This window comes from Falco punctatus (genome assembly GCF_963210335.1).
Source record: "Falco punctatus genome assembly, chromosome: 1".
In the NCBI taxonomy this organism is placed as follows: Eukaryota; Metazoa; Chordata; class Aves; order Falconiformes; family Falconidae; genus Falco; species Falco punctatus.
In genome coordinates this window covers 27,661,660-27,676,137 of record NC_137580.1, presented here as the reverse complement: position 1 = coordinate 27,676,137, position 14,478 = coordinate 27,661,660, and the positions used below count along the sequence as shown (strand labels likewise).

Genomic DNA, 14,478 nt, shown 5'->3' with positions numbered 1-14,478 from the left:
TGGAAGGCAACCCTGGAGGTCATCTGGTCCAATGCTCCTGCTCAAGAAGGGCCACCTAAAGCCAGTTGTCCAGGACCATGTCCAGACAGCTCTTGAATGTCTCCAAGGATGGAGACTCCACAAACTCCCTCGGCAACTTGTGCCAGTGCTTGGTCAACCTCACAGTAAAAAAGTGTTTCCTGAATATTCAGAGGGAACCTCCTGTGTTTCAGTTTCTGCCCATTATGTTTATTCTCGTTACTGCATACCACTTGAAATCATCACTTCCATCCACTTTGCACCCTCCCTTTGGATATTTGTAGATATTGACAAGATCTCCCAAGAGCCTTCTCTTTTCACAGCTCTCCTCTCTCAGCCTTTCCTCATATGAGATATGTTCCAGGCTTTTCATCATCTTTGTGGCCCTCTGGTGGACACTCTCCCCAGTATGTCCATGTCTCTCATACTGTAGGGCCCAGAACTGGATGCAGTACACCAGTGCTGGGTAGAGGTGAATGGTCATCTCTCTTGACCTGCTGGCAGCTCCCCTCCTAATGCAGCCCAAGACGCCTTCCTGGCCATAAGGGCACATTAGTCACTCGGACTTAGTCACATTCTAGGACCACAATATCTTTTTTTGCAAAGATGCTTTCTAACCACTTGGCCCCTCGCATGTTCTGGTACATGGGGTTTGTTTCTCCACATGTGCAGGACTCTGTACTTCCCTTAAACAAAATATACTTCCCTTAAATTTTAAATAATTATTTTTTGTCCAATTATAAACATACAATTTCTTTATCACTCATATAGTGGGTGGCAGAGGAGTTTGTGAAACTATGTAGCATTAACTAGAGAAGTAAGGACATGTATGGATTTAAAGATCCATTTAAGCTAGATTCCACTATAAGCACGTTTTTCCTGAACTTACATGATCAGCTTACACCTTTTCTTGGCTTATCAATTCCTAAGCTTTATAGTGCAGAAAGAAAACCAACAGCTCATTTTTGCATTTTTGCTTGAAGAAGATGCAAAGTAGGATAACTGGTGGGTGGAGCTTTTGAAATTTGAATTTCACTTTTACCATTTTACTTAATACACAGTAAAGTCCCACATATCCCCCCCCCAAAAAAACCACACACAAAAAAATCCACCACCAACAAAAAAAACCCCAACAAACAAACAAAAAACCAAAACAAAACTGTGGAAAGAAACAACAGACCTGCTTTCAGGAACCAATTTCCTCACCATCAAAATCATTATTTCCACTTTTAAGATGAGGTGTCCTGTACTTCATGGATATTTTTAACCTAAATAGTTCACCCTTTTAACTATGTTTGTTGCACTGTGCCTGGGCTCAGGTGGAGCAAATTGACATGACCCAGTTTAAACGTGTTCCTAGTTAGAGCACAAAAATGAAACTGCTCTCCAGTGTGCATTTCCATCAATCTTTATCTGAAATATTGATTGGATATAAGATTGCTGAAAGTTGTGTGTAAACACACAGAGAAGTTAGATGTGGTAGAGAAAAGATTCTTGTCTAACATAAAAAATGAGGAATAGTGAGGATATGAAGGCTGTGAAAAAGGTATCAAATTCAGCCACCTAACTAGATAGAAAGCTGAGCTGGTATTAATCACCATTTTATGTCACAAAATTCGACAAACATTTAAACAAGCATAACACCTCACCTACAGTTCATCAGTTTAAAGTGCCATTCCCTAACAATGCTCTGTGCTACACGATGGTAGCATAGCAAAAAGCACTTCAAGACAAAATGCTTTCAAATCACCCTTTTAACACCATAAAAAGATCATGACAGACAAGGTAGCGTTCAAATAAGGTGGACCTACCTATACTCTTATCATTTGTTACTGAGGATTTATGTAAGGTGCTTTCTTACGAGAAGTTCAAGCTAAAATTAGGGCACTCCTCAAAACAGATTAAGGACAATAAATGCTGGTTATATCTGAAGTCAAACATATAAAGCTAGCACACGTTCTCAGGGCTAATACAGGTAGGGATCAAACCAACTGATTTGGGGACAGGAACAGCACCAACTCAGATGTCAACATTTATTGGAAGGATCTGTTGTGATTCGTGCAACACCTCATTACTAATATGCTGCCATTTGAAATTAAGTATGGGGGAGAAAGCAGCTCTCTGCTTCAAAAGTGAAAGCCCACAGCCTGTGTGAAACACCAGCTAGATGTTATACTTAGAGATATTGCCAGGTGTAACCTAGCAATCTGCGCACAACGTAGGCTAGCTGTTAAGATCTGCACACCGCCGGGGATCCCCCTGCCCAGAACAGATGCTGATAAATCACCCCAAAGCAGCACATGTGGGAAGGCAAGTGAAAGGCAGTGAACCCCCCCTTTCCTTTTGGACACAAATGGCAGAGCTGTGTGCGTGCCCACGAGACCATTCACACAGCAGTAGAAACATCACCTTTTGAAACATCTCGGTGTTCAACCTTCTCTGTTGCCTCTAGCTCCCTGAAATAAACCAGACAAAGAAAGAGCAGGTGCCCATGTATCATGCCTGTAATCTTTCATCTCTATGTCTTTACTGCATGTTTTAGAGTACTTCCAATAAAATCCAATGGATTTTAGAGCACTTAACATGATTGTCTTTTAAGCAATTTACTCAATCACCATGGCAACGTGGCTGCTGACACACTGTAAGACAGGGATGGAGAGTCTATCTGAAATGTCTGCAAAAGTGACTTTGAGGAAGGCACACATGGTGTCTTTGTAGCACAGGTCTAAGAAAAGCCCATTTAAATAGATACGTTCATGTAAAAATATTCCTTTAAAACTTTGGGTTTATTTGCAAAGCTCCCCCTCCTCAAGATGCTACAGAAAAACCAAATTAGCCAAGGATTTCACTTCATGTAAACATCAAGATGTTTGTTTGATGATGACCAAAAAGTAGCCAGTCCGACTACACAAGTAACAGACTGCATTCTAGAGTTTTACATTTATGCGTATCTTTCCGTGCACATATTTATATCAAAAATGGTATTTTCAGTAGAACTGCATAAAAAATATTTAACTCTGACCCATTTAAGACTGATGAACAGAACAAGTGATAACTATGAAAACAGAGATTTGGGGTCTTTTTAAATACAAAAATCAGCAAATACAAAAATAAAGCAAATAGAATGACATAAAGTTACAAAGGATGACAAACAAAATTCATTGAAAATCTAAGATCCATTAGGTTGATTTTCATCTACGATCAAAATTCCTCTTTGTAAACATTCATGTTATGAGAAATAACATGACATTTTTAGAGACACACGAGTTTAGATTCTAGCTTTTGTAAATCTTGCTTTTCTGAGGCAGGATACAGCATAGACATTATCTCATAAGGATTTTCAACAGAGAATTGCTGAATTTAAATTATCCAATGTAATGTCTTCATTATTTGTTTCAAGTTAAATGCTTGTATGACATTTCTTAATTTTATCACACATAGATTGCTCTGTCAATGATTCATTCATGACTGCTGTGCTGCACTATGCATTTATATTTCATGTTAGTACTTTTTTTTTCTTTTTTTTCTGTGGTTAAGTTTAATGAATAACCTGTTTAGAATGGCTAAGATTTTTTCTTCAATACCTATAAAGAGGACTCATGTAATTAATAATTGTTAAGATATCTGTTTTTTCTCTGAGCCATTTTTTGAAAAGTTACGTGTACCTTTTTTTTTAGTTTAAATTAATTAGCTTTTTTGTCCATTAGTTTTGGTATTTTTTATTACTAAAGTTTGTTAGTCTTTTTCTCCCTTTAGCCATAGTTCCAAATTCTGCAAATTGCTGAGCAATTTCTGGGAGATAAATTAATTTCTTTTCATTTTTGGACTATTCAGTACTCACTAGGTCATTCAATGTTTCATTCAAATTAAGTTAAAGTAAATAAAGATCAAGTTTTTAAAGCAATGTCTAAGCTTTTGACTTGCATTACAGTTATGACTTTGGCAAACACATTAAATGCTACGTTCATAAAATTTGTGCTCTATCTTGCAATTAATTTTTAGCGGTGCCCCAAATGCATGAATTGGTATCCCATAGACAGAATTAAAGTGTGATTGATTAAGCAGTATGATAGATGGGTTTAATGCATTTTGCTTTAATACTCGGTTTTAAATGGCTGCAAAGGCGTCAGAGTGATCAATTTAGGTGTGGCAGTTTCTAATAAATACACTCAGCATAATTGATTGCCTGCATGACTCAGCTAATTCAGGAATTTATTGTAAGATGCTAAAACAGCAATGCAAGGAGTTTTAAGAGGAATTACTTATTCTGTTTCTCTTGTGATGTTTAACAGATTTTTCTTAATGTACTATCCCTTGCTTGGCTGGGACTCATAGCATAGGTCAGCTCAGTGACTAGAATGCAGAGACTGATTCTGTCATTTTGCACTTACTGGGATCATAGCACCTCCTAAGCAATCACTCTGCCATCAGTTGTGAGGACTAGTATCAGACAACATGTGTTGGGTTACTCACCAAACAACAAAATGATATTGTACCTTGTCTGTTTAGAAGCAAGGTGAGAAAAAAATTTCAGTGCCTTTCCTGTACTCCCCTGCAAAAAGCCAGCTATAGTGCAGACTATAAAACCCCTGAAGCTGAAACCCTGTTTAACAAACTGTGAAGCAGCTAGCACATTTTTGTCAGTATATCAATAATAAATAATAATTGTAACCTAACTCGTGGTCATAGTTACTGTAAGTGTGCAGTGTGCTGGGAATAGGTTTGAGAAATTTAGAAAATGGCTGACCCTGGAATGAGCAGTGTGATCAGAACACAGTACAGTACAATAAACCCATTTTCTATCTGATAAGAAATGCTTCAGACATCTCACTCAGCACTGTCCATAAGACACCTATTGCTATACACCTAACATACTTTATTGGTAAACCTTTCCCCAAAAGACCTAATTAACCAAGGTCACCATAAATTCAACCCATTTTTAGGTTTTCTAGCATCTCTGGCAAATACATTCATGCTTGAAATTCAGTTCTTTTTCTATACTGTCCTCATCAATGACAATGAAATACATTACAACATGCTTGGACATGCTTGGAAATTGTTGAGTATGCCCAAGGTGGCCACAGGGTTGCTGTCTAGGCTATGCAAACGTGACAATCCTAAAGGACTGGTCAGGAGCTCTTACCCCACTGCATCACAAGGATTATGTCTGTCCTTTATTCACAGTTAAAAAATGAAAGAGGAAACAAGATACTGGAATACATAATTTACCAATATTTGGTTCTGGAAGAGTGGATATGTTGAAAAATAAAGTTGCTAGGCAGTGAGGTAGGAGCTGAAGGCCAGGGCAAGGTCCAAGCTAGGTGCCTCCATAGGAAACTTCCCTTACAGACATTAGTCTTTGTAAATATCTGCTACTTACTCTGTTTCCTCAAGGAAAAGACCAGGATTTGTCCATAAAAACCCAAATATATCACAAAAGTCTGAAATAACACAATAACCCAATCAGCTTTTTCTTTTTTTTCTTTTTTTCTTTCTAATGGGCATAAGAATGTCATATATACTTAATTGATTCCAAACTGAAAATGAATAACAGTAAGCATACCAGATATTTTTGCAGGTAAAATTTAAATAGCTATATTTTAGTGATGGGCCATAAGCTAAAGTTTGTGGCATTCTGGCTATTCAGTGATGGCACTCAATATTAGATCCTAGCACAATGCAGTGGACAGAACACTAACTACATGAGACCAAACAAACTGAGACATAGTGTGAGCTGGAATAGTTGATGCAATTCAAAGTGCAAACCACAGTATTGAAATGGTATTGAAAATTAGTCAAAAGCTTAAAATGGTATAAGGTATGAATCTAGTTTAAGTTAGACTTTCAGGAAACCCTACTTATATCTGACTTCAGTCTACCTACATCAAATCTGAATTTTTCAAATCCCTTTATTTGCCCCACAAGCAGAAGCAGCTCTATCACAGAGATAGGTAAGAATCTTAATTGTGTGAAAGTAGTCATTAGTACTTTCAGACTTCAATTTTTACACTTATGACAGAAATTTAAAGTGTTTAACTGTTTATTTTTATATGAAAGTAACTGTCCATGTTTTCATTACCTAAGCTTCCTTGCCCAAAGCAAAAGCATGGATGACTGTTCTTATGTTAAGCCAGATAGCAGCCCTAAAACAGTGGGATGTCTTGCCATGGCATTGAAACGTGTCATTTAAAAAGTGGGGCCACTTGCAAATGGTTAATAGGATTGTTAGCATCCACCAGCACAGAAATGTCACTCTGCGTGGCACTGTGGTACAGGAAAGGATGGGATTCCATACACTGTCAGTGTAATGATTGGACTTAAATAAACAAGGTAAAATTTCAGCAAGGAGGATGTAAAATAGAATGTTAGATTCATTAAGTAGATTTTAAAGCATTATTTTGAAGCTTTAGATTGAATGCTCTTTCTTTTTTGTTGTCTTTCAAATGAAAGTGTAGAGAACCAAGAAAGCAGATCCACGACTAAGGACAACAATGCATGTGAGTCCTGAGACAAGCATAGGGAAATGAGATCCCCTTGGATGTACGTAAAGAAGGTCATGGGACAAAAGATAATGGCAGAACTGAGAAAGCAAGTGAGGGGTGTTTTGTGAATTCTTAAAGCAAGCAAGAAAAAAAAATATCTAGGAGTCAGTGGAAACTCAAGGCTTAAGATGGAGTTATATACAATCACAAGCATTTTTACAACAGAATTTGGCAAGGGACCAAAGAAAGAACAGGCAACTGCCATAGCAAAAGTGATAGTACAAGCCACAAGCAAGCTAGAAACCAGTTTTCTAGGAATAAAATAATGATCATGAATATATTATATATTATCTTCTATTACATATAAGATATTCAAGAATAATAATTGTTCTAGTTATTTTTAATATTACTCTAATTATTATATCCTAATATAGAATATTATATTTTATTTTATTCTAATAGGATTCTAACTCATATCCTTCTCTGAATAATCATTTCTGCCTTTAAATTAATTTTAAGGCATGTAAAAAAAATATTAAGTTGAATGACAAGTTTTTCTGACATTTTCTTTGTTCAGACTTAGACCACTTTTCATTTACAATGCTCCTGATTCTTTTCAAGGTCTGTATAGCATCCTTGGACTTCAGTGAAGAGTGTTTCATTTACTTCAGTAAGGAATTAGGGAATAGAAAGATTTATAAAGAATGAAAATTATTTCTTTCTTCCTACCATTTTGAGTCTCCTGAGAAAGAGCACTGTACTATAAAAATAAATGAATAAATAAGCACACCTAATATTTCCTAACTATTTTCAGTACTTGACACTAAAAGATAGAATTGTCTATAGGGAAATTCATAAAAAATGTGGAGCTTCAGACTTGTAAATGTATTTACCTGGTAAGCCTCTGCTTGTTATTTTATTAATGGCAGTAAAAAGAGTTCCTGTTTTATAGGTCTATTCAAGGTTCAGAAATTTAAACAAATTGTTTTTTTCCCCTTCTACAACCATATAATTTATCAAACCAGGGCCTTTCTCAGTTTATTACATTATTTTTCCATGCATGAAAATCCATTTTACTGCTCTGCTTCTTATTGAAAATGGTAATTTCCTGGGTGGATGCACATCTGTTATTGGAGTCCAGTGTGATGAGCCTAAGTTCAAAACAGTAACACACTCGTCTCTTTTCAATGACACTAGAGCAATGGTAATACTCTATTTGTTTGTTTCTAGTTTAATGAAACAAACTCAAGAAAATAAAAAAAAAAACAAACAAACAAACAAAAAAAAACAAACCCCACCTTTCAATACCAGATGACACTGAGAATCTTTTCCACTCTTTTCATGTTTTTAAGTTTCTTTTCTAAGTCACAGAATCACTTACATTGGAAAGGACCTTTGAGATCAGAGTCCCATTGTAAACCCAACACTGCCAAGTCCACCACTAAGCCATGTCCCTAAGTGCCTCATCTACACTTCCACTACTCAACCACTTCCCTGGACAGCCTGTTTCAATGCTTGATATCCCTTGCAGTGAAGAATTTTTTCCTAATATCTGATCTAAACCTCCACTGGCGCAACTTGAGGCCATTTCCTCTTGTCTTATCACTTGTTACTTGGAATAAAAGACAGACACCTGCCTCCCTATAACCTTCTTTGGGGTAGCTGTAGAGATCAATAAAGTCTCCCCTGAGCCTATAGTCCTATAGTTATCAGGAGTCATTGCTACTTCTGTATAGGAAAATACCTGATAGAATGTTGTTAACATGTAGTACAAATACCATGAGAAATAGATTCTGCTTGGCTAAGAGAATCAGAGTAGTTTAATGATTTCTCTGGAGATCAACCTGTCCAACCTCCTGCTCAAACAGTAGCAACTCCAGCAGCTTCTCAGGGCCTTCTGTTCAGTTTTTTAACATCTCCAGGAGCAGAGATTTCACAACCATTCTTGGCAACCTTTTGATGTGTCTAACAAAATCATTAAATAAAATCCATAATACACTTAAGGAAGTCCTAAATATCTAGAGAAAATAAAAATGTCAACACCTACAGAAAGTCTCATTTCTTCTAAGTGAGAAACAACCATCTAAAAGAAACCAAAGCGACTAAGTCTACTCTGATAATTGTCTGGACTCGTTTAATAACAATGGAAAGGAGAGTGACACTGAGTGGATATTTCATCTTGCTGATATTTTAGCTGGATTCAAGGACAGTATGGCATAGAGTGTTTCTGTCTGTATTACTTAGAGTAATTCCTAACACCTCACTTACCAGGTAAAAGAAGAAAACTGCCCTCGAGTTCCTTTTTTCTGTACAAACACAAATCTTGAATCTTAAACATGGAAAAAATAATGAGTCGGATATATGCACACTATATAGCAGGATAGTACATCAACAGGAAACCACATACTAAATCAGAATTTTGCTGTTAACCTCATGGGCAGAAATTCCCTAGCACTAGGGACAACAAGGAAATGAAGCTGGTTTTATATTAAAAACTTTTGTCTGCACATGTGTGTTAGGTGGACAAAGTTGAAAAAACTTTTTTTAAAATTATACCTGTAAAGGAATATTTATGTGAGTACCTTTCAAAGAAGAAAAATATTGTTTATTCTTTCTGAAGTCCAGAGAGCTTCCAGATTAATGAAAATAAATGCTGCACTTTTTTTTTGGTGATATTTTTTTTTTAGCACTCTATCAAGTGTCAATCCAATTTAGAGTTTACTCACAAAAACTTTATTATTTAGTGAGAAACTGTAAATTCAAAAGCAAAGTCACCTTCAGTAACTTCCATGGAAATTTTTAAAGGAGAACACTGACACCGAAAAGGATTTTCATTCCGTTGAATTTTCTCCCATCCCTTCAGAAAGTCAGAATGACAGGAAAGCCACTTCAAGAGGTTTCTGTACAAAGCCATATTTTGTAGAGAACATGGAGTTCACAAGTATGTAAGAACTCATGGGGATGGATGACAATGTCTAGAAAATAGAAGATTAACTATCTTAGCCCATGATTTTGAAGCCCTGCAGTCGCTTTCAGCAACCCATCAATTAGTCTTAATAAGACAGCAAGCATCCCTTGGGGAAATATAGACAAGAATAATTGACCGCATGCACCTGCTTCTATAGCGAAGAGGAACACCTACTCGTATCAAGGAGAACATCAGAAGGCATGCAAGCTGTTGGACTACTGTGCCCCCAGATCCCATATGTGGGCTTTTGTGTTTCTTTTAGATCTGTGCTACCTTTAACAGAACTTTTGTGCAAATTAATATCTTTCATTTTCTGTTTGATATCAGGTAGCAGTAATTTCCTGTGTGAATATAAAATACATTTTTAATTACTGCAGACATTGTTTACACTAGGATAAAAAAAAAAAATAGCTAGCAAACAGGTACAGTTTTTCCAATAGTTTTGAACCTGGTTTATGTTCTAATCCTAATCTCTTAAAACATTTTTATTCAGAGTAAGGTAAACTCCTCCTATGTGATAACATTTTTTTTCTTCCTACAGCAGAAGTATAGGGAATCCGTAAAGATCTTGGAAAAGTTTATTTCAGACTACATCAGGAAACCATGAATAAACTTTTCCAAAGTATGCAAACTTGTAAACCAACTGCCTCATAGGAAACCAAGAAACATCAAGTTGTTCTGGTAATTGTAAAGCTAATGTGATGCAGAGCATCCTCTGTGAAGTATATTGCTTCTGATTTGATCAAGTTTTGTACCTGAAAAGTTACTTCCAATATGTAATCTGTGCTCTTTTTGTGAGATGAACTCATGTTCTCAGATCCGATTCTTCATACAAAATAACCCTACAGAAAGAATCACAATACATCTTACATCCTGTGACAATGATTTCAGTTATCCTGGAAAATTAAATTCTTCAATACAGTATTTCCAAGTAAAGATAGAATATGTGTTATTCAAGACCTGGAAACACACAGCTTAGTTCTTTATACATTCTCTGGTTGAAATTGTAACTTTATTCTGACACACTGATGGGTCTTCAGCATTATGCTAAAGAAATGTGAAGTAAAACCTCACAGCAAAAAGATATTTTGACAGCATACTTGAAAAGGTTTTAAACTGTGTAAGGAGCCAGAGCAATACCCCTTCTTTTATTGATACGTATTTTCTCAGTACCCTTGCAATTCACTTTCGTTTCACTGCCTGTAAATATTTTTCTGCAGATCCTTAGACTTTTCTTCTAAAAGACATGATTCAGGTAATTCTTATTATACTTTGTTTTGTTTTATTGTAGCTAGAAAAATGTGGAACTTAGTGTGGCTTCTTTTTCAACAGTTTGTCCCCTCTGTCAAGCAAAGTGCAGATGACAATAGTATCTGAAAACCTTTCTGAAAGATTAATGGGTCCATCTGTCAGTACACTTGTCCCTCAGTCACATGCTAACTTGAGTATTGGTATCTACAAAGCATCTCAATACATTGAAATTTATCTCCACTGTACACCAAAAACTGCCAGAGAAACTGAGGCAGGCTGGGGTCCTAAAATTGCAGAGGTATAAGAAAGGAGATCCTGACGTCATGCAACCAATACATACAAGAACAAAGTTTAGTTAATTTCCAGTGTTGTTTACTAAATCTGGAAGAAAATAGTAGAAAAAAATCTGAGCAAAATAAAAGTTCCTATTAAGACTTTCTCCTTCAGGAGTGTTTCAATTGCATAAGTGGGCTTTCAGGAAGAAAGGAAACTAGGAAAGTCAATGCAGTGACCTCTCTGAAACACAGGTACAGCTAAGGTAGTACCACAGCCCCAACACCCTGCCCCAAGCACAGAGAAGATGGCCTGAGACCTCCTCTATTGTGCCCATCAGGGGCCAGAAGCACCAAGGAGACAGAGAACATTTTAGCAATTGACATCTTCAGACAAACCTGAGGCAACAAACTCTGAGGTATGTTCCTTACTGCCACATGATTGTTAGTGGTTTCCCTGCAGATCCTCTGACAGGCAGTGGGAACTGGGAGCCTAATTCCCTCTTCCGCCCTCCAAAAGCTCCCTGTCGTGGGCCATACCGTGCAATTATTACACAGGAAAAATCAATTTCAGGGCTTTTGCTACAAATAGGACAGACTAAAAAATTAGGGAAAAGTTTGGTCTTTTTTTGCTACTAGAATTAGAAAATAATTTTATTATGCTCTATTATACCATATTTCAATTACTTCCTACCACACCTGATAGTGAAGTCAGACAGTTTTGCACATATTGCCTCAATTTTATTTAAGGTAGGAAATACTCTAAGAGGAACCTCCTCTTAAACATGATTATTCAAAAAGAATTATAATTAAAACATAAATACCTGTACAGAGAAAACAGAAAGCTTTTAGCACAGGAAAAACAAACTAAAAACCTGCATCAGCCGAGGTTAATACTACCGCAGAATTTGCTGAAAAATAAACTTTTGAGGGTCTGACCTTTCACTCTGAAAAAGCAACAGCTATAATCCCCAGTTACACGTAGACTTCCATTGCCCCTAAGCCAAGCTTTTCAGAAGTGACTGGATTTAGATATCTATTTTGATTTCCTTTGTCAAATCCAGTAGCAAACGTTCATGTTCTAAAATGTATATGCTTTCATATCTGATGCTGGATATTTAAGTATCTAGCTGTATTTCATAAAATCATAGGTCTAAAGAAGATACCAAGAGGTCAAAGTCCACTTCTCACTAGGTGGCAGGATCACCACACTCACATGAACCTTAACCAATGCTTTTCTAATTTCCTCTTAAGACTATCAGCTCTCAAGATTCTTCTGTCTCTCCAGTCAGTCTCTTCCAGTTTTTCATCAACTGGAAAAGGTAGCAGGGTGAGAAACCCTTGGAGATTTTCAAAATCTGCCTAGACAGCCACTCAAACAACTGTAATTAGACTAATCAGAGAATTCCCTGTAGCTATGGAAATAATTTCAGGATAAAAGGCTATATATTTTTGTAATTATGTTCAGGCATGTATATCACGCAAATCATCTGAATGCTTCATGAAATTCAAGATGATGTTTTCATTTTTCTTTTTACTTTATTTAGAATATAAACACTTCTTTTTCCTCACAAAAATTCTTTTAGTAATATCTCTATGCAGGTAAGGAAAACATTTTTACAAAGCCCATATGACCAGAAGACATGAGAAATCAAGGAATTTTAACGTTTAACCAATGCAGCATCTTGAAAAGGTAATTAAGAACACTCTAATACTTAAATTCCACATAATTTCAACAAAAAAAAATTGAGAAAATAATATAAAATTATTATCAACAAGTTCTTTCCACCACTGGAGATTTCTAAAGTATGATTTTGCCTTTTCAAAGTCTGATTCCATCTAATTTAATGGAAATATCAAGAAATTTCCATCCTTCAGCATGGGACTATGATATATTAAATACTGAGTTAAAGCTGGGAGAGCATGCATACCATAATTATGTCAAAGCAAGTTTCAAAAGTCAAGGAAATATTGAACTCTTTCAATGTACAATCACAATGAAAATCATAAATGTGAAGGTCCAAACACACTCTAGTCTAATCCTGTGTATTTTGTGTTACAAATATGCATACCATGCAACTTACAAGGTATACATCTGAACATGCAAGCTCTTATTAAAGAAAATTCTTTTTAAATAGATTTCAGTAAGGGGGGAGTGGAAAGTGTAGATTTATTTTACATTTTCTCTTATAATACATATGTTGCCCTTTGAACATAATACTGTTAATCTCCAGTCCCTCTTCAGGCCAAGTCATTTATGATTAAAAAGACCAGACAGCGTTCTGGCTGAATCAGCAGGTGCACTGCCCAACTCCAGACACATAAGTCTGATCAGCTCCTCTTGATCAAACAATTGCATGCAAACTGGCTACTGGGAAAGGTCAATGGCTGACTGAATTACCTGCTCAGGCACATAAAGTCTCCAGTAAATAGTATACAACACAGCTGAGAAAAGGAGAAAGATATCTATCACCCCAGTGTTCAATTTGGGCTATTCATTTATATACTCTGTCTCCATAACTTCATTTATTGTCAGTGGAAAGTGGAAGTGTTCCCCAAAGGCATATTCAGGGCTTGTAAGTCCGGCTGCTGCTGCAATGTGCTGCCTTGAAGAGCCTCTTTCTTCACTCCAGCAGGGGGAAATAAGAAAACCTAAGGTCTGAGACTAGGTGCCTACAATGGATACTGAAAAAAATTCCTCAAAACCATAACAATGAAAAACTAAGCTGCTTTGGTCTTTCTTATCTGTAGATATATTTCACTCTTACCCTGGGTGAACTCTCTCACCCTTTGAACTTCTTTCCTAAGTTCTACTGTCATATTTTTATATATTTTTCCCTGTAAAATGTCCTGTCCGGATGAAGTTGTTTAGAGGAGTGTTGCCAGCAGAAGTACCCTTGCAGTTTCACTAGTAGCAGGGCATTTGCTGGAAAACCATGCAGGAAATTCACTTCCTATCCATGAGACATATATATATACAGAAAGTTATCTGGGTGTAATACCTAAAATTCTGAAATGTAGGCAGACTGATTACTTTTGTTTAGACAGCTACAAAGTGTTTAACATCTTTACTTATTCTGCGTTACAAGTCTTAGCTAATTCCAGATGCCTGGATAAAAACTATGATAAGAAGAAAAAAAAAAAAGTGTCCTCCATCTATTAGTTTAATTACCACCGTACTTCCTTGATACAACCTATACGTGAGAAATAAATGAAGTTTTATTCACTTTCCAGATTTACAACAAATAACTGCCTGGCAACTTATCATCAAATGAAGTCCAGAAGCCTTGAGTTATCCACTCAGCTCCCCGCAGAGATCATGAAAGCAACAGTAGCTGAGAAGAGATGCTCACAAGCTGATCATTGCACACGAGAAAGATATGGAATACAAAAGACAGATTCTGAGAAAGGATTGGGGCTTAAGCACTTAATCCTTGTGCGCCTGTCTGGCAAAGCAGCTACATACCAGAGCGACACACTTCTCCCT

General features: G+C 36.5%; 1 long non-coding RNA gene across 1 annotated transcript in view; it reads right to left on the bottom strand.

The window, feature by feature from the left end:
* The window catches only part of LOC308067802, a 66,117-nt gene that overhangs the window by 39,034 nt on the left and 12,605 nt on the right, over nucleotides 1–14,478 (bottom strand). The window contains exon 1 of the long non-coding RNA XR_013929729.1: nucleotides 1–14,478. This exon is cut by the window's left edge and continues 24,980 nt beyond it; it is cut by the window's right edge and continues 12,605 nt beyond it. This is a non-coding gene — a long non-coding RNA (uncharacterized lncRNA).